The sequence below is a fragment of the Saccopteryx leptura genome, chromosome 9 (genome assembly GCF_036850995.1).
Source record: "Saccopteryx leptura isolate mSacLep1 chromosome 9, mSacLep1_pri_phased_curated, whole genome shotgun sequence".
Classification (NCBI taxonomy): domain Eukaryota; kingdom Metazoa; phylum Chordata; class Mammalia; order Chiroptera; family Emballonuridae; genus Saccopteryx; species Saccopteryx leptura.
In genome coordinates this window covers 11040421-11063744 of record NC_089511.1, presented here as the reverse complement: position 1 = coordinate 11063744, position 23324 = coordinate 11040421, and the positions used below count along the sequence as shown (strand labels likewise).

The 23324-nt window shown below is 48.9% G+C and overlaps 1 long non-coding RNA gene across 1 annotated transcript in view; it reads right to left on the bottom strand.

Moving 5' to 3' along the window:
* Positions 1-23324, bottom strand: part of LOC136381129 (uncharacterized) — a 47757-nt gene that overhangs the window by 9984 nt on the left and 14449 nt on the right. The window contains exon 2 of the long non-coding RNA XR_010747019.1: positions 11179-11331. This is a non-coding gene — a long non-coding RNA (uncharacterized lncRNA). The remainder of the gene's footprint in view (positions 1-11178; positions 11332-23324) is intronic.

Below are 23324 nucleotides of genomic sequence, written 5' to 3'. Positions count from 1 at the left end.
CATTCCTCTCTTTATCTCAAGGGATAACCTTGAAAGGAACAGAATCTTATGAGAATGTTTTACTGAGAAAAGCCCAGCAACTGCCTTCAGTCACACAGACCTGTTTCAGTGACCCGCCTTCAAGTCACAAAACAATTCTCTTGGCAAAACATTCTTTTCTTGTTGGCTGTGTTCCCATCCAAGGCCATGCAGTGGGTTATTCCACTGCACCAACAGAAACAGCTTAGCAGACATGGAGGTGGGGACCAGGACCCGACAGAGGTGGGCAGAGTTGAGACAGAGGAAAGCTGACATTTGATATAAGCTTTTTAGTACCGCTGGATTTTTAGAACTATTAATATATGCATGACTACTTTGATTTTTAAAACTTACAATTATATTTATATATGAGAGGTTTAAACGGAATATCTACTATACACCATGTTTGAATTCTTGCTTTGCAGCTTATTATGCGGCCTTAGGCAGTTACTTACACTATTTGGGTCTTGATTTCCTGATCTGTATATTATGCTCACAAAACTCAGGGGATCAGGGACCTTGCCGATACCCTAGTACTTTCAATCTTTTGTACAGTGCATTTTCACCAATGAAATAAAAGTTGGTTTGGCATCTCATTTGCATAATCAAACAACTTTCTTTGACTTGTCATTTGTTTTTCTGATGTTCTTGTTTAATTTTAAAAAATCAAATGTTTCTTTTTTTTTATCATTTCATATTCATTTTGAAATATCCCCTAATTTTTGTGAGCAGTATACTATTTGCTGTAGCACAGACTGCGTGGTCCCCATCCCTGTTCTTTGATAACAACAGAACGTGTGAAAATACATACATCGTACTCTGCCACCAGTTCTGGAACAGAGCTCCTAAAACCCTTGTACTTTCCTAAGTGGTGAGAGAGTCTTTTGTGCTAAGGCAGCAACTCTCGGTGGACTCCCGGATGGCGGCTGGCCACGAGAGGACCAAGCCGTGATTAGAAGCTTGGGGCTTCCAGGCCCACCCTCCATCCTCTCGGGAACGGAGGGGGCCTGGAGACTGAGTTAATCATTGGTCGTGCCTATGTGACAAAGCCGCCATAAAAATCCTAAAGGTACCTGGTTGGGAGAGTGTCTGAGCTGATGAGCACACCCGCGTACCTGGAAGGCGATGCGCCCCAACTGCGTGGGGACAGAAGGTCCTGCCCTCGGGGCCCTTCTGTACTGCACTCTCTGTGCCCTTTCTCTGGCTGCTCATCTGTAGCCTCTATTATATCTTTTGTAATAATCCAGCAAACATAAATGTTTCCCTGAGTTCTGTGAGCCGTTCAGCAAATTAGTGACCCCTGAGGTGGGAGTCCTGGGAACCCCGGCTTATCACGGTCACCAGATTCGAGTGCAGGAGAGCTAGACACCCCGCTTCAAGAGAGGCAGGGGAAAGATTCCGTGGTCTCCTTTATCTACCACCTCCTCATCTGAAAAGTATACATAAATGTTTAGCCTAAAGGGTTGTTTTGAGAATTATATCGGATTTGTAAAGAGCCTTGTCAGTAGAAAGGGATAAATCCATAAATGTTTTGTTATTATTCTTTTAAATTTTTTTAAAGATTTTTTTATTTTTTCATTATAGAGAGGAGGGAGAGAGAGAAGAGAGAGAAGGGGGAAGGAGCAGGAAGCATCAACTCCCATATGTGCCTTGATCAGGCAAGCCCAGGGTTTTGAACCGGCGACCTCACCATTTCCAGGTTGATGCTTTATCCACTGCGCCACCACAGGTCAGGCCTGTTATTATTCTTTTAAAAGGTCACATTTGGTATCAGGGTTTACTTTCAATAAATTAGGACCTGGCCTGTGGTGGCGAAGTGGGTAAGGCATCGACCAGGAATACTTAAGTTGCCAGTTCGAGGCCCTAAGCTTCTTGGTCAAGATGCATATGATGGGCAATCAATGAACAGCTAAAGTGAAGCAACTATGAGTTTATACTTCTCGAGCCACCCCCTCTGTAAAATCAATAAATAAAATCTTTTTTTCTTTTTTTTGTACAGTGACAGAGAGAGTCAGAGAGAGGGATAGATAGGGACAGACAGACAAGAATGGAGAGAGGTGAGAAGCATCAATCATTAGTTTTTTGTTGCGACACCTTAGTTGTTCATTGATTGCTTTCTCATATGTGCCTTGACCGTGGGCCTTCAGCAGACCAGGTAACCCCTTGCTCGAGCCAGCGACCTTGGGTCCAAGCTGGTGAGCTTTGCTCAAACCAGATGAGCCCGCGCTCAAGCTGGTGACCTCGGGGTCTCGAACCTGGGTACTCTGCATCCCAGTCCAATGCTCTATCCACTCAGCCACTGCCCAGTCAGGCTCAATCAATAAAATAGGATGAAATTCTTTGCTTTAAAAGAGTTCAACTCAAGTCCCTCTACATAGCAAGTTCTTCCTGGAAAAGAGGGCCTGGGTTCCTGTGTCATGTCACCAACATCCCGCTCCCTAGAGCTATACCCTTCACACCTACTGAGGTCCCGTCCAGAAGCCCAACTTGGAGAAGGCACTGGCTGGGAACACAAGCAGCTCTGTCTCCGGGAGGGCCCGTGGTTGGAAACCAGGGACCTGATTCCCAGGTACTAGCTAAGACTGACATTGTCTCATGGGTTTGGTTCATTTTGTTTATTTGTTTTAATTTGTAATTCCAGTTGACATACAATATTATATTAGTTTCGGGTGTACAACACAGTGCTTAGACATTTATATAACTCATGAAGTGATCACCCTGATAGATCTAGTACCCACCTGACCTCAGATGTAGTTATTACAATATTACTGTCCATATCCTCTAAGCTGTTCTGTAACTACCAATCTGTGCTTCTCAATCCCTTCCCCCCTCAGGCATTCTGCCAACCCTCCCCCAATCTGACAACCTTCAAACTTTCCTCTGTATCTATGAGTCTGTTTTGTTTGTTCATTTATTTTGTCCTGTAGATTCCACAGATAAGTGGAGTCACATGGCTCTTGTCTTTCCCGGGCTGACTTATCTCATCAGCACAACACCCTCTGGGTCCATCTGTCGCTGCAGGTCCATGAGCTTGGTTATTTTTTATTTTTATTTTTTTATATAGGATTAAAAATTTTTTTTATTTATTAATTTTTAGAGAGAGGAGGAGAGAGAGAGAAGGGAGAAAGAAGCAGAAACAGCCTGACCAGGCGGTGGCGCAGTGGATAGAGCGTTGAACTGGGATGCAGAGGACCCAGGTTCAAGACCCCAAGGTTGTCAGCTTGAGCGCAGGCTCATCTGGTTTGAGCAAGGCTCACCAGCGTGGACCCAAGGTTACTGGCTCGAGCAAGGGGTTACTCGGTCTGCTGAAGGCCCACGGTCAAGGCACATACAAGAAAGCAATCAATGAACAACTAAGGTATAGCCTGACTGGGTGGTGGCGCAGTGGATAGAGCATCGAACAGGGATGCAGAAGACCCAGGTTTGAGACCCCGAGGTCGCCAGCTTGAGCGAGGGCTCATCTGGTTTGAGCAAAAGCTCACCAGCTTGAGCCCAAGGTCGCTGGCTCGAACAAGGGGTTACTCGGTCTGCTGAAGGCCCGTGGTCAAGGCACGTATGAGAAAGCAATCAATGAAAAATTAAGGTGTTGCAACATGCAACGAAAAACTAATGATTGATGCATCTCATCTCTTCGTTCCTGTCTGTCTGTCCCTGTCTATCCCTCTCTCTGACTCTCTCTCTCTGTCTCTGTTAAAAAAAAAAAAAAAAAAGAAGCAGGAAGCATTAACTCAGAGTAATTGCTCTCTGTATGTGCCTTGACCCACCAAGCCCAGGGTTTCGCACCGGTGACCTCAGCATCCCAGGTCGACACTTTACCCTGCGCCACCACAGGTCAGGCTCTTTTTCAATTTTTTAACTGAATTTACTGGGGTGACATTGGTTAATAAAATTATATAGGTTTTAATTGTACGATTCTGACACATCATCTGTAAAGTGCACTGTGTGTTTACCACCCCAAGTCCAGCCTCCTTCCCCTACCACTTACCCCCCAGGCCCCTTTGTAATTTTTTAAAACTACTTCAATTACATTTAATATTATTTTGTATTAGTTTCAAGTGTACAGCACAGTGGTTAGACAATGATAAACTTTACAAAATGTTCCCCCCAATACTTCCAGGACCCACCTGGCCCCTACGTGGTTATTACAGTTTAACTGACTCTATTCCCCGTGCTGTCACCATGGGCTCGGTTCTCACTGTTCAAAACCGAGAGTGGGGAGATGAAGTGGTGGGTCCAGGAAGCATCTGTTAGTTTATTCTTGGGGAGACTGACTCTGGCTCCTCCCAGCTCTGCAAGACCCTCTCCTCCTCAGCCTTCTCCTCCCTCGCTCCTTACCGCAGGGCTGTGATGGGAAGCCCTGGGTACTTACACAGGCGGCGCAAAAGGAGGCTGGCGGTTGTTCATATGGAAAATAATACAGTAGCTAATAAATAATAATACAAGAATGAACTCTTTTGTGTACACATCTGGACACCTACTTTTGCCCCACCCTGTATTTTATTTATTTTTTTAACTTTACTTATTGATTTTTAGAGAGAGAGGAAGGGAGAAAGAGAGAGAGAGAAAAATAGAAACATCTGTTCCTGCAGGTGTCCCAACAGGTGATCAAACCCACAACCCTTGTGTAGCAAGACGGTGTTCCAACCAACCAAGCTATTGGCCAGGGCTCTATTGTCAATAGAAGAGGAGAAGGAAAAAAAGGAAGAAGATAGGAAGAAAGGAAGAAAAAAAGGAAAGAAGGGAGAGAGGAAGGAAAGAAAAGAAGAAAGGGAGAAAAGGAGGAAGAAAAATTTCAAAGTAAGAGCTATTAGACAAAAATTGGGACAGCCAGCCTCTCTGAGAAACTGGCCTGTCTGGTAACACAGGCCCTCAATCCTGTGGGGAAAGCACCAGCTGCAGCCGACGGCCCCCTGCATTCAGTTCACTGCAGCAGCAACGTGGCACTTCCTCTCATGGATGTCCCCTGCTCGGCCCTGGGGACGTCTGGGGTTTGGAGCCCTGCGATGAACCTTAAACCAAATCAGTCACAACCTACAGCATGCTTCCCTGCGGCCTACTGTCTGCCCGGGGCTCTGGAATGCCAGTGAGGGGCAGGTAGCAGAGGTCCTGCCAGCCTTGGGGAACGAGCCTTGGGGAACGGGACTGGCCGGAACAGCAGCCAGGGCTGTGCGGGGAGTGAGGTGGGGCGCTGTAGCCTCCCAGCTCCACCAGGAACTTGAGGCATTCACGAACACCAGCACCCTCCCTGCTCGTCTGTCTGCTTGCGGTTAACAGAGGCGCTGACTCAGTCTTCTCCTGGGCCAGGCTCCTGGACACCAAGCATCTTAGCATACGGGGGGCTTCTGGGGGCTCTGCTGTTACAGCTGGACCCCAAGTGACAAGAACCAGTGACCAACCACTCTAACTAAAGTTCTGATTAACATGAGTTCATTCCCTAACTTATAGATCCTTTGATGTTTCAAATTAAAAATTCTAGGCCTGGGCCTGGCAGTTCAGTTAGAGCATCACCCTGATGCACCAAGGTTGTGGGTTCGATCCTCCGCCAGGGCACATACAACCACACAAGAAACAACCAGTGTACACATAAATAAATAGAACATAAAATTCTAAAGTGTGTTAAGAATCCTCCCTTCTTTAGCAAGGACTGTCTCGTAAATATACTGAATCTTTCCTTGCTGACTTGAGGTCTGGTAGAGAACTTCTTTCCTTCCTCCTTTCTTCCTTTCCCCCATGTTGGGCAGATAAAATATATGATGCGCAGTTTGTTAAAGATGATGCTGCCCACGTGGAAGCCTGTCGCCCAGGTGATAATATTAGTTGCCCTTCTTGCTTGGGATGGGCGTGATTGTATTAATGTGTGTTGGGGGAGGGCTTTTGTGCCAAAAGGTTTTAAAAGGAGAGATCACGTTGTTCCAGGGAAGACGGATTACGTTCTAGGAGGAGAACAGAGAAAGGCCACATGGAGGAGAGGAGAAGCAGCCAAGATGGTGGAGTGCTGAAATAGAAGCCAGTTTGTGCAGAGTTTGTGCAGAGAGAAGGAGATGGGGAACAGAGGTGAATAAGGCTGATGAGGTAGAAACCTTTAATTCTAGGAAACTCGGATAAGTCAGTGGCTTTGGGAGCCCTGAATGGAAAGGGAAGTGTTTTCCTACTGTGAGTATCTCTTGCTCGCCGGGTGCGAACTAGGATTAAAGCTAATGGCCCACCAGTTCTTGGCTCCGTTGTTTCATTACCGTCTGTCCGAATCAAATGCGAACCTGCACAGGACAGGCGGCTGTGATGGTGGCTGCGGCTACTGGCTTTATACCTCTCAAGTTGTTTTTAAGCATTTGTGATCACTCCCTTTCTAGGCTTGAGGACAGAGAAGGTGCTGGCAGTAGCAAGAGTGGAGACGAACTATAGAACATTCCTGGGAAACTGCCTTCCAGAACTAAATTCTGACTCCTAGCTTTTTTTTTTTAACTATTCTGTGTCAAAAAGCTGAGGGGAGGAAGTCAACCTTATTGTGAGCCCTAGGTAGCAGAATTTAAATCAACCAAGGTTTAACAGAACAGGACTCAGGCACATGAGGAGACCCCAGATAATAGGAATAGAGCATGGGGCTGGGAAAGGACAGGTCCGAGTTTTACCCTGGTTTTACGACATGCAGCAGGTGGGATCTCACACCCCTAACCCTCACTGAGCACTTACCACGCAGTTGGCCCTGTGCTCAGCATGCCCCATGCATTGTCTCCTCTGCTCAGTGAGCTCTGAGGGCGTTGCATAAGAAGTCCCAGGAAAGGCACTCCATCTCCCTGAGCCTGAATTTCCACATCTGCGAAGCGGGGACTGAAATAGCATCAGACAGGTTTCTGGGCGGATGAAGTAAGCTCATGCTGGAAAGCCCTCTGGGGAGCTGTGTGCACAGCAGGGTGGCGGCCAGGACAGCCACTCTCCCAAAAGCGTCCTGACGAGGTGCTCTGCTGGTTTTGGCTCTCTTTTAAAAATCATGTCCCCCTTCCTTTCAAAAATAAATCATTTGAAAGAGAGCTTATGCTTCGGTTTGGCTTCCAAGGCCGGCAGCCTGCTCCCAGCCTGCGAGGATCCTGCCTGCCAGGAGCTAAAACCTAACTTCACACAGTTTAATTAAGGTGGTAGAAGTCTTCCAAGGCCGAGTCCAGGGGTCAATGTGTGCTCCTGCTCTGCAGTGCTGGCCTGTCCCTAGCAGGGTACAAGCCATAGGAAAGAAGCGCTGTTAGTTCAGACACCTGCTTGCTGCAACTCACCCCAGGCTCTTCCTTCTTTGGGCCTCTGGCTCCCTTCCTCTATGGGGGAGGGTTTGCTGAGGTCCTTCTGACTTGGAGACCCCACGGTTCCCACTGGAATTCCCCACAGCTCTCCTCAGGGCCCTTTCCAGTCCCAGACCTCTTACAAATGGCAGATGGGGCTGAAGACACGCCAGGAAGCAGCTGCGAGAAGTAGGCAGCTTGAGTCTTCAGTGAGGACCCCCTAAAACAAAGGGAAGCCAACCCCCTTTGCCAATTCAGGCCTCCTGGGCATAGGGGAAAGGGAGGCCCCCAGGATCTGCTACATAATTTGTGGGGCCCTTGTTCAAAAGTTATTAAAAATTTCAAGGCAGTAACAGCAGAGTAGTAAGCCAACAGGGAGAACCTTCAGGCCCTTGGGTGAGCACACAGGTCACAGGGCCATGAAGCTGGCTCTGCACCCTGGGACATGGTGCCAGAGGGTCACTTTTCCTTGTTCCTGCAGGTCTGTGGAGACTTGGGGAACCCCTCACCAGACCCTCTGCATTCTGGCTGAATGTTGTTCCCAGCTGTAGCTCCATGGAGAGACCTCCAGATGAGAATGGGCCCCATGGGGTGAGGCAGGGCCTTCCTGGGAACGGTGTTGGGTGGGGCAGGAGGGACGAAAGCCAGCTGGCCTACTTTTCCCTTGATGATCCAAGCCAGAGCTGCAGTGAGGATCCCTAGAGGGATTCTGCTCAAACCAGTGCCAGGTGGTGAGGGCTAGGGAACTAGACTCGGGCCTTCAGGGTCAGGGACTCTGGGAAGGCACAGAAGAGCCAGAATATGGTGGAGCGAGTGCTGTGCTTAGGTTCAGGAAGCCGGGATTGTGGATAGTGTCCCCGTGGACCCCAGTATTGTCACTGAGCAGTTACGTTGTGGACCGTATAGGATCGGTGAGTGAAATTCCATGGAAAGCAGCCCCTCCTGAGCAGGACTAAGTGCCACAGAACCGGTTCACACGCTTGGCTAGGACGGTGGTGGTCCGAGCCCCACCCCCTACACCTCCCAGCTGCAGGACCTTGAACAAGGTACTCAAGCTCTGCAGGCCTTCGTTTCTTCATCTGTGAAATGGGCAACAATACTACTGGCATTGTGAGGCTTCCAAACTTTTTACACAGGAGGCCAGTTCACTGTCCCTCAGACCGTTGGAGGGCCGCCACATACAGTGCTCCTCTCACTGACCACCAATGAAAGAGGTGCCCCTTCCAGAACTACGGGGGGGGGATATATGGCTTCAGGGGGCCGCATGCAGCCCGCGGGCCATAGTTTGGGGGCGCCTGGAAGGTATACCCTGGAAGCAGATGATTAGTTCAGATGTGAGCTCTGCCATAGACTAGCTATGTGACGTTAGGCAGATAAACCTGTGTGAGCCTCAGTTTTCTCATCCGAGAAATGGGAATAACAGAACCCACTCAAAGATTTCTGTGAAGAACAAGGAGGTAATTCCCATATACATAGGGGACTTAGGGGAATTACCATAGGGGACTTAGGACCGCATCTGGCAGACAAGTTCTCTCCCACAACACAGGACAGAGAACAGAGCCAGTCAGGAGCAGCCTGGGGATAAGGTTCAAGAAACACCCTTGCCAAATCTGGCCTCAGATGGGACTATTCTCTGTTGCTTAAGAGGTACAAGGGTTCTCTCTAGAGAAGGTTTGGAGGGGCTGCAGGAAAGAGGGCTTGCTCGCCTCCTTTGTGGAATGCCAGCCCAGGGGGTGCCTTGGAGCCACCTGCTCCCTGTCGAGAGCACCCTTCTGCTCCCCCCGGCTGCCACCTTCTTACATTCAGCCCGGGGGGTGCCTTGGAGCCACCTGCTCCCTGTCTAGAGCACCCTTCTGCTCCCCCCTGGCTGCCACCTTCTTACATTCAGCCCAGGGGGGCCCTTGCCTGCTACAGCCCAGAGGACGGCTCAGCTCCCTCCTCCTTGCCTACAAAGGACAGGTGCCTGTACAGCAACCTGCACACCTGGAACCTGGCGGCCAACGTACTTTTTCTTACCTGGAGTCCCCATTGCTGTGGGTTACTCCTACTCTCTCTGCCAGAACTACCAGACCAATGACCAGCAGGTGGGTGGCTGGGCCACTCAAAGGGTGGCAGGAAGGAGGGGAGGAAAAGAAGAATAGCAAGAAAGCAAGATGAAAGTAGAGGGAAGACAGGGGAGCAGGAGCTGGAGGTGAAGGGAAATGCCTATGTCTCCAACCAGAGGCTGCAAACCAGGGACTTGTGCTCTGCGGCCATTCAGCCCAGAGTCGCCACCATTTACGCAACTGGAAGATTTCACTTAACCACCCAGATTTGTGGCTTCTGTGGGAAAAGTCACCTCTGAGCTTGCCTTTCCTCCTAGCAGCCCCTTCTGGAGCGGAGGATCAGCAAGGGCAGGTGGCTGTCCAAGGCCACGTGCTCTCCAGTCAGCCCTGTCCCCACCATGCCCTGCTGTCTGACACCCCGGGGTGCTTCATGTCCCATTCAGATTTCCTGCTTGGTTCCTGCAGGTGTTAGTTCTGTGGCCTCTGCTTTATCCTAGGGACCCTCCCCGAAATAAAAGATAATGATGCCTCCCTCCTGTACACTGAGCAAGCTGTACAGAGCAGTGGTTAAGAGTCAGTCTGCTGGGTTCAAATCCCTGTTCTCCCATCTCCCAGCTATATGACTTTGCTCAAGTTCCTTTAAATGCCCAATGCCTCAGTTTCCTCCTCTGTCACACAGGAGGCCAAGAATAGGACCCACCGCATAAGGTTGTGTAAAGGATCCAGGAAGTGAGTACACACTAGTGACTAGGATATGGGAAGCACTCAGTGTCCCATATCACGATCACCATTCCAGAGCCTGTGGTAGAGATCAGATTGTACAAGCCTGAGGCAGAATAACCCAGGTGGACAGAGGGCCACCGCAGCCGGGGCACCGTGAGCAGGGACGTGCCAGAGAGCGGGGGAGCGATGAGGGGGAGGGGGGGCTTGTTAGCCATGGTAAGGGTTCTGTGAAACCACTGGGGGGCTCTGAGCAGGAGAATGGGTTGTGGGGGGTGGGGCAGGGTAGGAGGGAGACCAGTAGGGCCTGTTGTGGTGGTCAAAGCAGAGATGGCAGTGACACAGGATTGGAATGAGAGAGCACTGGACATGGAGATTGATGGGAAAAACTGGGGTACACTTAGAGGGTAGAGCTGAATCTCTGGCCTCGGTCCGTATCCCCCTACCCGGTTTCCCTGTCTGTAAATAAGGCTTCTCTGAAAGGTGTCAACCTCTCTGAGATTCTGAGTATGGTTCCATGTTGATCCTGCAGGAGGTGGGACAGCCAGCGGCTTGGAGGGTAGGACAGGATGTGGCACCAACGTGGCTCTGCCACTGACGGGCTATGTGGCTTTGAGCAAGCTCTTTAAGCTCTCTGCGCCTCAGTGTCCTCATGTGGATAATGGGAATCACACAGTGGTCCCTGTTTCGCAGGTTAGGATGATAAAGAGACAATGAGTGTAAAGGGCTCGGAGCAGGGCCTGGCACAGTGAGCACGCCATCACTGCCATTACCGCTGTTCCCACAGGAGGGGGCTTCTCAGCACTAATCTGCCTCCCGGCTTTGGAGCTTTGCAGAGAGAACTGGAACGAGCACTGAGTGATGATGCCCTGATGGCGTTTGGTTCTGACCCTTTTTCTTTAGTAATTAGTTTATGAGTAAGTCCTGTCAATGAGTAAGTCCTGTCTCCGTCCTGTCCTTGCCACATCTACTTCTGAGGCAGGTGGCTCTCTGTCACCCTTACATCAGCAGCAGGTGATGCCACCAGGCACTCCAGTTTAGCTTGATCAGGGCTAACTAATACGGGCGGAAACAGGGTGACTGCCATGAGAATGGACGTGAGTTCAGGGGGCCCACGCCCTCACTACCTGACTCTCCGGCTCTCTGCCACAGCCGCTGTCATCACCTATGTCTGCTCAGAGGGCGCGGCGACTTCTTCAGCAACGCGGAGGACACTGCTTCAATGCGCGAGTCACCCCTCCTTGGGAAAGGCTGGAAAGCGGACACCTCTCTCCTCCCCGCTGGCGAGAGAGAAGGGAAATGTCGGGCTCAGAGCCCAGTGCACATTGCTGTACACACACATGCACACGCACACGCACACGCACGCACTACCAATTCAGTTTACAGCAGCCCTGTGAGGCAGAAAGATTGGTGGGGCCCCCACTGTTGCTTTAAAAAAGTCTTACTGCAGGGAGCATTTGAGATCCTGCTCCCCAGGCATGTCATCAATTTGGTTCAAATAAACTTACAAAAATTAAAACAAGCCTGACCAGGCGGTGGCGTAGTGGATAGAACGTCGGACTGGGATGCGGAAGGACCCAGGTTCGAGACCCGGAGGTCCCCAGCTTGAGTGCGGACTCAGCTGGTTTGAGCAAAAGCTCACCAACGTGGACCCAAGGTTGCGAGCTCGAGCAAGGGGTTACTTGGTCTGCTGAAGGCCCGTGGTCAAGATACATATGAGAAAGCAATCAATGAACAACTAAGGTGTCACAAAACTGATGATTGATGCTTCTCATCTCTCTTCGTTCCTGTCTGTCTGTCCCTATCTATCCCTCTCGCTGACTCTCTCTGTCCCTGAACTAAAAAAAAAAAAAAAAAAATTTTTTTTAGAGGGACAGATAGATAAGAAGCATCAATTCTTCATTGCAGCACCTTAGTTGTTCATTGATTGCTTTTTTTTTTTTTTTTTTTTTTTTTACAGAGACAGTGAGTCAGAGAGAGGGATAGACAGAGACAGACAGACAGGAACGGAGAGAGATGAGAGGATCAATCATTAGTTTTTCATTGCACGTTGCAACACCTTAGTTGTTCATTGATTGCTTTCTCATATGTGCCTTGACCGCGGGCCTTCAGCAGACCAAGTAACCCCTTGTTGGAGCCAGCAACCTTGGGTTCAAGTTGGTGAGCTTTTGCTCAAACCAGATGAGCTAGTGGTCTGGCGACCTCGGGGTCTTGAACCTGGGTCCTCTGCATCCCAGTCCCACGCTCTTTCCACTGCGCCACCGCCTAGTCAGGCTGATTGCTTTTTCATACATGCTTTGACCGGGATGGCGGGGGTGGGGGGGAAAGGGGGCGGTTTCCAGCCAAACCAGAGACCTTGGGCTGAAGTCAGCGACCATGGAGTCCAGTCTATGATCCCACACTCAAGCCAGCGACCCCTCACTCAAGCTGGTGAGCACGTGCTCAAGCCGGCAACCATGGGGTTTCAAGCTGGTGACCTCAGGGTCTCAAACCTGGGTCCTCGGCATCCCAGGCCAACGCTCTATCCACTGTACCACCACCTGGTCAGGCAAAACAAAAAATCTCATTGCAGCCCTAGCTGGTTATCTTAGTTGGTTAAGAGTGTTGTCCACATATATCACAGTGGTGGGTTTGGTCCCCAGTCAGGGCACATCTGAGAAGCACTCAATGAGTACACAATGAGATGAAACTAAGTGGGACAAGTTGATGCCTCTCTCTCTCTCTCTCAATGGGAAAAAAATATTTTTAAAGAATCTTATTTCTGGGGGAAATAGGTGAAAGTAGTTGTTGGGCAGAAAAGATATATTTTGCTCACTCTGTTAAAGATGGCTGCTGCCCACCTGGGGCGGCTGATTACCTTCTTGCTTGGGTAGGAGCGTGGTTATGCTAATGTGTGCTGGAGGAGGGCTTTCACGCCAAAAGGTTTTAAAAGGTGGAGCTAGGGCCCTGGCCGGTTGGCTCAGTGGTAGAGCGTTGGCCTGGTATGCAGGAGTCCTGGGTTCGATTCCCGGCCAGGGCACACAGGAGAAGCACCCATCTGCTTTTCCACCCTTCCCCCTCTCCTTTCTCTCTGTCTCTCTCTTCCCCTCCGCAGCCAAGGCTCCATTGGAGCAAAATTGGCCCGGGCGCTGGGGATGGCTCCATGGCCTCTGCCTCAGGCACTTAAATGGCTCCGGTTGCAACAGAGCAACGCCCCAGATGGGCAGAGCATCACCCCCTGGTGGTTGTGCCAGGTGGATCCTGATCGGGCGCATGCGGGAGTCTGTCTGACTGCCTCCCTGTTTCCAACTGCAGGGGAAAAAAAAAAAAAAAAAAGGTGGAGCTAGGAGGCCATTTTGGAGAGATCATGTTGTTCCAGGGGGAAGAGTGATTACGTTCTAGGAAGAGCCCATGGGGGGAGAGCAGAGAAAGGCCACGTGGAGGAAAGGAGAAGCAGCTAAGATGGTGGAGTGCTGAAGGAGAAGCCAGTTTGTCCAGAGTTTGTATAGAGAGAAGGAGATGGGGAACAGAGGTGAATAAGGCTGGTGAGGTAGAAACTTTTGATTCTAGGAAACTCAGATAAGTCAGTGGCTTTGGGAGCCCTGAATAGAAAGGGAAGTGTTTTCCCACTGTGTGTATTTCTTGCCCGCTGGGCACAAGCTAGGATTAAAGCTAATGGCCCACTAGTTCTTGGCTCTGTTGTCTCACTACCGTCTGTCCAAATCTAATGCGAACCTGAATGGGCCAGGTGGCTATGATGGTGGCCATGGCTACTGACTTTACAGTAATCAAAAGGCACAAACTTTCAGTTACAAGAGGAGTAAATTCTGGGGATATAATGTACAGCATGGTAAATATAGTTAACAATACTGTATGGTATATTTCAAAGGTGCAAGAGAGTTGCCTATCCAGGCTGTGGTGGTGGCCGTGGCTACTGGCTTTACAATAGACATGACCCCATGGTTGCTGGCTTGAGCCCAGAGGTCACTGGCTTGAGCCCAAGGTTGCTGGTTGAACCCAAGGTTGCTGGCTTGAGCAAGACACCCCCACCCCCATCAAGGCAGGTATGAGAAGCAATCAATGAACAACAAAAGTGCCATAACTATGAGTTGAGCTTCTCATCTCTCTCCCTTCCTGTCTGTCTGTCTCTGTCTGTACCTCTCTCTCTCCTTTGCTAAAAAACAAAAATAAAACAGAAAAAATAAATTAAAAGAACATTTCTTTTGCATATTAAATTTCAACTACAATATATTGTCCTTGTTAAAAATTCAAATTGGGCCTGACCTGTGGTGGCGCAGTGGGATAAAGCGTCGATCTGGAAAACTGAGGTCGCTGGTTTGAAACCCTGGGCTTGCCTGGTCAAGGCACATATGGGAGTTGATGCTTCCTGTTCCTCCCCCCACCTCTTTTTCTCTCTCCTTCTTTCCCCCTCTCTCACTCTCTCTCTCTCCTCTCTGAAAATTGAATAAAGTCTTAAAAAAAAATTCAAATTGGTGTACTCCAGACTTAATCTTATAAAAATGCCTATTCTGAAATAGGCATTATTATCCCCATCTTGCCGGAAAACAAATTTTATTCCGAGGCCTTTCAGCCAGTAAGAAGAGGCAGAGGGTGGACTGGAATTCAGGGTTTTTTATGACCCAGGGCAGGGTTCCTCCCCTGGGCTGTACAGTATCTCACAGAGCCCCGACCCTATCCCTACTCTGCCCTAATCAAGGAGAAACCGACAAAGCCCTTGGCGAAACACTAGGCAGATAGGCCCTGATCCACATCAGAGATAACATCCACTCTGCCTCCTGAGATAGGGCTGTCCTCAATTCCTCCCACAGCATTTGCTGTCACACCACCTGTCTCTTCCTCCCGAGAGGGTGTGAGTATCTGAATGCAAATGGCTGAGAGTTAGTCTAGGGCTCTGAATTGGCTCTGGTTTCACTGCAGAAGTGATCTGTGCAAACTTAAGCACTGTATGATCTTTTTTCGTTTATTAGCTTTAATAGGTGTGATTTGTTTTGTTTTTAAACAGTCAGGTATTACATGTTGGTTTTCTTTAAAGATTTTTATTTATTCATTTTTAGAGAGGGGCTACAGAGAGAGAGAGAGAGAGAGAGAGAGAGAGAGAGAGAAGGGGGAGGAGCAGGAAGCATCAACTCCCATATGTGCCTTGACCAGGCAAGCCCAGGGTTTAAAACCGGCGACCTCAGCATTCCAGGTCGACGCTTTATCCACTGTGCCACCACAGGCCAGGCTGTTTTGTTTTTTAATTAAATTTATTGAGACCTGTGGTGGCACAGTGGATAAAGCATCAGTGTAGAAGCCTGATAAGACTTCTACCTTCCCATAGGGCAGGGGTCCCCAAACTTTTTACACAGGGGGCCAGTTCACTGTCCCTCAGACTGTTGGAGGGCCGTACTATAAAAAAAACTATGAACAAATCCCTATGCACACTGCACATATCTTATTTTAAAGTAAAAAAACAAAACAGGAACAAATACAATATTTAAAATAAAGAACAAGTAAATTTAAATCAACAAACTGACCAGTATTTCAATGGGAACTATGCTCCTCTCACTGACCACCAATGAAAGAGGTGCCCCTTCCAGAAGTGCAGCGGGGCCGGATAAATGGCCTCAGGGGGCTGCATGCGGCTCCTGGGCCGTAGTTTGGGGACCCTTGCCATAGGGGAAGGTAACCTTGCCTCAAACAATCCTTTCTTTTCTTTTGCAAATAACTTTCCAGCCCTGCCCAGTGTCCCTATACAAGCCTTCCATGCCATCACATGGTACAGCTTCACCGGGGCCCTCTCCACTTGCAGGATGGGATGCTGCCTGACTCATGCTCAGTCAAGCCAATTTGCTCTCCAAGTTACTGGATTGCATTCTTGGTCTTTCTCTTTTTTTACAGAGACAGAGAGAGGGACAGACAGCAGATAGACAGGAAGGGAGAGAGATGAGAAGCAACAATCCTTTTTTGCGGTACCTTAGTTGTTCATTGATGGCACAGTGAGTGGCCCCTTGCTCAAGTCAGCAACCATGGGGTCATGTTTATGATGGGGTCATGACTGGCTCAAGCCAGTCAAAGTGACACCACACTCAAGGTAGTGACCCCGCACTCAAGCCGGCAACCTCAGGGTTTTGAACCTGGGTCCTCTATGTCCCACTCTGACGCTCTATCCAGTGCGCCACCACCTGGTCAGGCTGCATTTTTTTGTTACGTTGGGCAGATGACACTGCCCACATGGAAGCCTGTCGCCCAGGTGATTGGGATGGGCATGATTTTTTTTTTTTTAATTTTTTTTAATTTATTCATTTTTAGAGAGGAGAGAGAGAGGGAGAGAGAGACTTAGAGGGAGAGAGAGGAGAGAGAGACAGAGAGAGAGAAGAGGGGAGGAGCTGGAAGCATCAACTCCCATATGTGCCTTGACCAGGCAAGCCCAGGGTTCTGAACCAGCGACCTCAGCATTTCCAGGTCAACGCTTTATCCACTGCGCCACCACAGGTCAGGCTTAATTTTGTGTGTGTGTGTGTGTGTGTGTGTGTGTGTGTGTGTGTGTGTATTTTTCCGAAGCTGGAAACCGGGAGGCAGTCAGACAGACTCCCGCATGCGCCCGACCGGGATCCACCCGGCATGCCCACCAGGGGGCGATGCTCTGCCCATCTGGGGCATCGCTCTGTTGTATCCAGAGCCATTCTAGTGCCTGAGGCAGAGGCCACAGAGCCATCTTCAGCGCCCGGGCAAACTTTGCTCCAATGGAGCCTTGGCTGTGGGAGGGGAAGAGAGAGACAGAGGAAGGAGAAGGGGAAGGGTGGAGAAGCAGATGGGCGCTTCTCCTGTGTGCCCCGGCCGGGAATCGAACCTGGGACTCCTGCACACCAAGCCGATGCTCTACCTCTGAGCCAACCGGCCAGGGCCGGGATGGGCATGATTGTATTAATGTGTGTTGGGGGCGGGCTGTGGACAGGCAGGATCCTTGTAGCCTGGGGCTTGGTTTTAGGACTAGGCCTTTCCCACCCTTTTTGATGTAGGGTGGTGTACTCTCATGAGGAATCCCATTATGCCTCAGATAAGTGACTTTGTATCAGAGACTTCCTTGTTTGTATATTGGATTAAAGGTTTTGATTTCTATACTATAAAGTGGGGCAGACCAGGAGCTTTCTCTCTCTCAGTTTCTGAGATTAACATTAGAGGAGAGAGCAGAGAGGAGAGCAGAGAAAGGCCACGTGGAGGAGGCCAGGAGAAGCAGCCAAGATGGCAGAGTGTTGAAGGAGAAGCCAGTTTGTGCAGAGAGAAGATGGGGAACAGAGGTGAATGAGACTGGTGAGGTAGAAACCTTTGATTCTAGGAAACTTGGATAAGTCAGTAGCTTTGTGAGCACTGAAAGAGTGGGTATTGGAGCCCAGTGTGTGTTTTTACTTGCCCACCAGGTGCAAGCTAGGATTAAAGATGATGGCCCACCAGTTCTTGGCTCCGTTGTTTCATTACCGTCTGTCTGAATCCAATGCAAACCTGCATGGGGCGGGCGGCTATGATGGTGGCCCTGGCTATTGGCTTTACATTTGGCGTAGTCTGTGGCAGGATTCGATACAGATGAGTATGTGTAAAGCCAGTAGCCAGGGCCACCATCACAGCCACCTGGTCCATGCAGGTTCACATTGGATTTGGACAGTCGGTAAAGAAACAACGGAGCCAAAAACTGGTGGGCCATTGGCCCTGGCCGGTTGGCTCAGCGGTAGAGCGTCGGCCTGGCGTGAGGGGGACCCGGGTTCGATTCCTGGCCAGGGCACATAGGAGAAGCGCCCATTTGCTTCTCCACCCCCACCCCCCTCCTTCCTCTCTGTCTCTCTTCCCCTCCCGCAGCCAAGGCTCCATTGGAGCAAAGATGGCCCGGGCGCTGGGGATGGCTCCTTGGCCTCTGCCCCAGGCGCTAGAGTGGCTCTGGTCGTGGCAGAGCGACACCCCGGAGGGGCAGAGCATCGCCCCCTGGTGGGCAGAGCGTCGCCCCTGGTGGGCATGCCGGGTGGATCCCGGTCGGGCGCATGCGGGAGTCTGTCTGACTGTCTCTCCCCATTTCCAGCTTCAGAAAAATACAAAAAAAAACAACAAAAAAAAAACTGGTGGGCTATCATCTTTAATCCTAGCTTGCACCCGGTGGGCAAGTAAAAACACACTGCGCTCCAAAACCCACTCACATTCAGTGCTCACAAAGCTACTGACTTATGCGAGTTTCCTAGAATCAAAGGTTTCTAGCTCACCAGACTTATTCACCTCTGTTCCCCATCTCCTTCCTTCTCCCTGCACAAACTCTGCACAAACTAGCTTCTCACTCAACACTCCGCCATCTTGGCTACTTCTCCTGGCCTCCTCCACGTGGCCTTTCTTTGCTCTCTGCTGTCTCCTATAATGCTAATCTCAGGAACTAAGAGCAAGCTCCCATTCTGCCCCTATTTTATAATGTAGAAATCAAAACCTTTAATCCAATATACAAAATAGGGAAGTCTCTAATACAAAGTCACTTATCAGAGACATGATGGGATTGCACCACCCCACATCAAAAGGGTGGAAAAGGCTTAGTTCTAAAACCAAGCCCCAGGCTACAAGGATCCTGCCTGTCCACAGCCCGCCCCCAACACACATTAATATCACCTGGGTGATAGCTTCCATGTGGGCAGCGCCATCTTTAACAAAGTGAGCATAATATATTTTATCTGCCCAACAATCCACCCCTATGCTCACTTTACTACCCACAATCTATATCACAGGCATCCCTGTGCAAGGAAATTAGGCACATTACACAAATTACAACAACACATATGGGAGTTGATGCTTCCAGCTACTCCCCCCTGTCTCTCTCTCCTCTCTCTCTCTTTCTGTCTCTCTCTCCTCTCTAAAATGAATAAAAAAAAAAAAAATTAAAAAAAAATCCCCGGTCAGGACACATAAGGAATCAAGTAATGAATGCATAAATACATGGAAGAACAAATCAGTGTTTCTCTCTCTCTAAAATCAATAATAATGGCCTGACCTGTGGTGGCGCAGTGAATAAAGCGTCGACCTGGTAATGCTGAGGTCGCCGGTTCGAAACCCTGGGCTTGCCTGGTCAAGGCACATATGGGAGTTGATGCTTCCAGCTCCTCCCCCCTTCTCTCTCTCCTCTCTGTCTCTCTCTCTCCTTCTCTGTCTCCTCTCTAAAAATGAATAAATAAAATCAATAATAACAATAATGTATATATATTTTTAAACAGTTATTGCGTTTTATTTTATTTTATTTTATTTTTTTACAGAGACAGAGAGTGAGTCAGAGAGAGGGATAGACAGGGACAGACAGACAGGAACGGAGAGAGATGAGAAGCATCAATCATTAGTTTCTCATTGCGCATTGCGACGCCTTAGTTGTTCATTGATTGCTTTCTCATATGTGCCTTGACCGCGGGCCTTCACCAGACCGAGTAACCCCTTGCTTGAGCCAGTGACCTTGGGTCCAAGCTGGTGAGCTTTGCTCAAACCAGATGAGCCCGTGCTCAAGCTGGCGACCTCGGGGTCTAGAACCTGGGTTCTTCCGCATCCCAATCCGACGCTCTATCCACTGCGCCACCGCCTGGTCAGGCAACAATAATATATTTTAAAAACTAGGTCAGCTTGGCCTGACCTGTGGTGGCGCAGTGGATAAAGCGTTGACCTGGAATGCTGAGTGTAAGGTATTTTTCCCCGCTGAGAAGGAAGGAAGGGGCCGGAGCCGCAAAGTGTGGAATAACAAAAGGCTTTATTGAGTACAGAGCGCCATCCGGCCCGGCAAGGTTCCCTGGCCCTGAGGAAAGATGGAGACCAGGGAAGTCGCAAGGAGTGACCCGTGTAAGGGATATTTAAAGGGTTCCTAGGATGGTCGAGCTAATATGATGTGGTGAAATCTCACTGGCTGGCAGACGGTCGCTTTTTATTTATTTATTTATTTATTTATTTATTTATTTATTCATTTTAGAGGAGAGAGAGAGAAGTGGGGAGGAGCAGAAAGCATCAACTCCCATATGTGCCTTGACCAGGCAAGCCCAGGGTTTTGAACCGGTGACCTCAGCAGTCCAGGTCGACGCTTTATCCACTGTGCCACCACAGTCACTTTTTTCCAAAGGGTTCCTGGGAAGTTTCTTTTGGCGCGCTTGGTTGTGGGCGGTCCCAGCCAAAATTCGCGGGTCTGAGTTCCCCACGTGACCATCCCCCATTATCCACTGACCTTACACTGAGGTTGCCAGTTCAAAACCCTGGGCTTGCCTGGTCAAGGCACATATGGGAGTTGATGCTTCCTGCTCCTCCCCCTGTTCTCTCTATCTCTTTTCTCTCTCTCTCTCTCTCTCTCTCTCTCTCCCCAATAAAAATGGATAAATAAAATCTTTAAAAAAAAAACAACTAGGTCAGCTCATATCATCCTCAGCTCAAAATCTGCTATGGCTGCTCTTCTTACTAGAATAAAAACCACAGCCCTCACCATAGCCCACAGGGTCCCACAGTTCTGGCTCCTCCAACCTCATATTCTATCTTGCCTCTTCTTTTACTACTGCTCTGCTTCAGCCTCCCCTGCAGACCCCCCAAACTTCAGCCTCAGGGCCTTTGCATATTCTGGTCCCATGCCTGGGAGCCTCCAGATACCTGCCTGGCTTCTTCCCTCCCTTCATTTAGGTCTCTGCTTAGATCCTCTGCCAGACAGGTCTCCCTAACCTGAAATCGCTGCCCGCCTCCCCAGGCCTTCACAGCTTTGCCACTGGGGCAGCTTGTTCTGCTTCAGTCTTTTTCATACCACCTTTACTACTAGCATTATTTAGTTATTTATTATTGCTAATCCCCCCCATCCCGTGTAAATGCAAGATTGCTGAATGCAGAAACCTTGCTTTTCTTTTTGCTGCTATAATTCCAATACCTGGAGCATGAGAGGCATTTAAAAGCTGTTGAATAAAAAACAACTGTCAAATAAATGACTGACTATATGAAATTCCTCTATGCCGGGCACCGAGTACTCTACATAGTTCATCTCACTTAACCCTGTACAGCAGTGGTCCCCAATCCCCGGGCCGCGGATCAGTACCGGTCCATGGGCCATTTGATACTGGTCTGCAGAGAAAGAATAAATAACTTACATTGTTTCCGTTTCTTTATTATATGCAGCTTAAGTGTCTGTTTGTCGCCAATAGCTTATTGGTTGCTTGCGTAACTGTACTAGCCAATGGGGTGAAGTTGCCACGGCATTCAAATAGCCCCGCCTTCTGGCATGCCACCTCACAAATTGAGGTTAAAGATTGGAGCAATTATTATGCTGTTAAGAAGTCTTAACACCAGAAGGGGTCTTTGCAATGGTACAAGACTAGAGGTTCTCCAATTGAAAAATAATGTCATAATAGCTAAGTCTTTGACTGGCTCCTCTAAAGGTGAAATACATGTCATTCCAAGAATTGATTTGGCTCCATCTCAAACAGGGTTGCCGTTTCAATTGAGACGTAGACAATTTCCTGTAAAACTTGCCTTTGCTATGACCATCAATAAGTCTCAGGGCCAAACGCTTAAGCGTGTTGGCATTTTTTTACCTGAGCCTGCATTTGGACACGGTCAACTTTATGTTGCCTGTTCAAGAGTTCATGAAAGAATGGACGTAAAATTAAAAATAATTGATGGTCCTCTGCAAGGCGAGCTTAAAAATGATGGAAAGATCTACACAAGAAATGTTGTGTACAAAGAGATCTTTGACATGTGAATTAACATTTTATTATTTAAATCACCTTTATTTATTGAGCTAGCAGTGGCTCTTAAGAAATGTACCGCCAGTGGTTTCCTTCATTGCACTCTACTTTAAGCAATTAAGCAAGTAGAAGGGGGAAACCCTGTGGGGCAGTAAGCAAAGGGGCGTCCTCGCCGCCTGCCCTGGGTAATTCAGTTTGAATTAGCAGACACCTTTGCACAAATCATTTTAATTACAATTTATAATATCTATTGATAGAACAGCGGTCATTTCCTATGACCGCCAGGCTTTCTAGTTATTTATATTTAAGTCTGAACGATATTTTATTTTTAAAAAATGACCAGATTCCCTCTGTTACATCCGTCTAAGACTCACTCTTGACGCTTGTCTCGGTCACGTGATACATTTATTCGTCCCACCCTAAAGGCCGGTCCGTGAAAATATTTTCTGACATTAAACCGGTCTGTGGCCTAAAGAAGGTTGGGGACCACTGCTGTAGAGAACCTCCACAGTAGGCATTATCGTTACCCCCATTTCACAGATGAAGAAACGCAAGCTTAGAGAGGTGGTATCCCAGTGCAAGCTGAGCTTACCCAGGGCAGCGCTAGAACGGGAACCCGAGGAGTCTGAACCGGAACCTTCAGTGTGGCCAGCCCTGGACTGTGGAGGGCACGGTCCAAGCCTGAAACAGATCAGGACGGTGAGCTGCTCAAGATGGTGGGAGTTTTCCAGCTAAGCACCAGTAAAGCAATCTGTCACACGGGTCCCCTCTAGCCCCTACTGAAAGAAGAGGCACTCTGCATAGGAACCTTGCCTTTCTCTCCCCTAAAGATGTCCCTACAAATACCTTCCATTTTGTACAACCCCTCAGAGTGCCCTTTTAGTTGCAAGATGGGATGCTGCCCAATTTATGAATCACTTAATAAAGCCAATTAGGTCATCCCATTTTCTGGGTTAAATGTTGTGTTTTAACCTAGGAGTAAGCACTCACATACTTGATGAAAGAAGAAATGGATGCGGGAGAGGCACCTGGAAGCAAAGGGGATGGAGGTGGGGGTCCCAAGGTCCCGGAAGAGGGTGTGGGGAGGTAGTGACCCCGGAGGAGTGGGTGGGCTACGTCAAGGAGCAGCTTGCTGCTGGTTGGAAGGCAGCTAGAAGAGGGGCTCAGGCCGCAGCCAGGATAGTGGATTGGTTAGAGCGTTGTCCTAACACACAGATGACCTGACCGATCCTTGGTCAGGGCAAATACAGGAACAGATCGAGATTTCTGTCTCTCTTTCTGAAATCAATAAATAATAAGTTAAAAAGCTTGGGCCCTGGCTGGGTGGCTCAGCTGGTGAGAGTATCATCCTGATACACCAAGGTTGCAGGTTTGACCCCCAGTCAGGGCACATCCAAGAATCAACCAATGAATGCATCCATAAGTGGGACAGCAGAATGATTGCTCTCTCTAAAATCAATCAATAAATTAAAAAACAAAGAAAATCAATTAAAAAATTTTAAACAAAAGGGACCTGGGAAAGTGCTCGGGACACACCAGCCTGCTCGGACGTCCTCAGCCGCTTCTCCTGCAGGTCC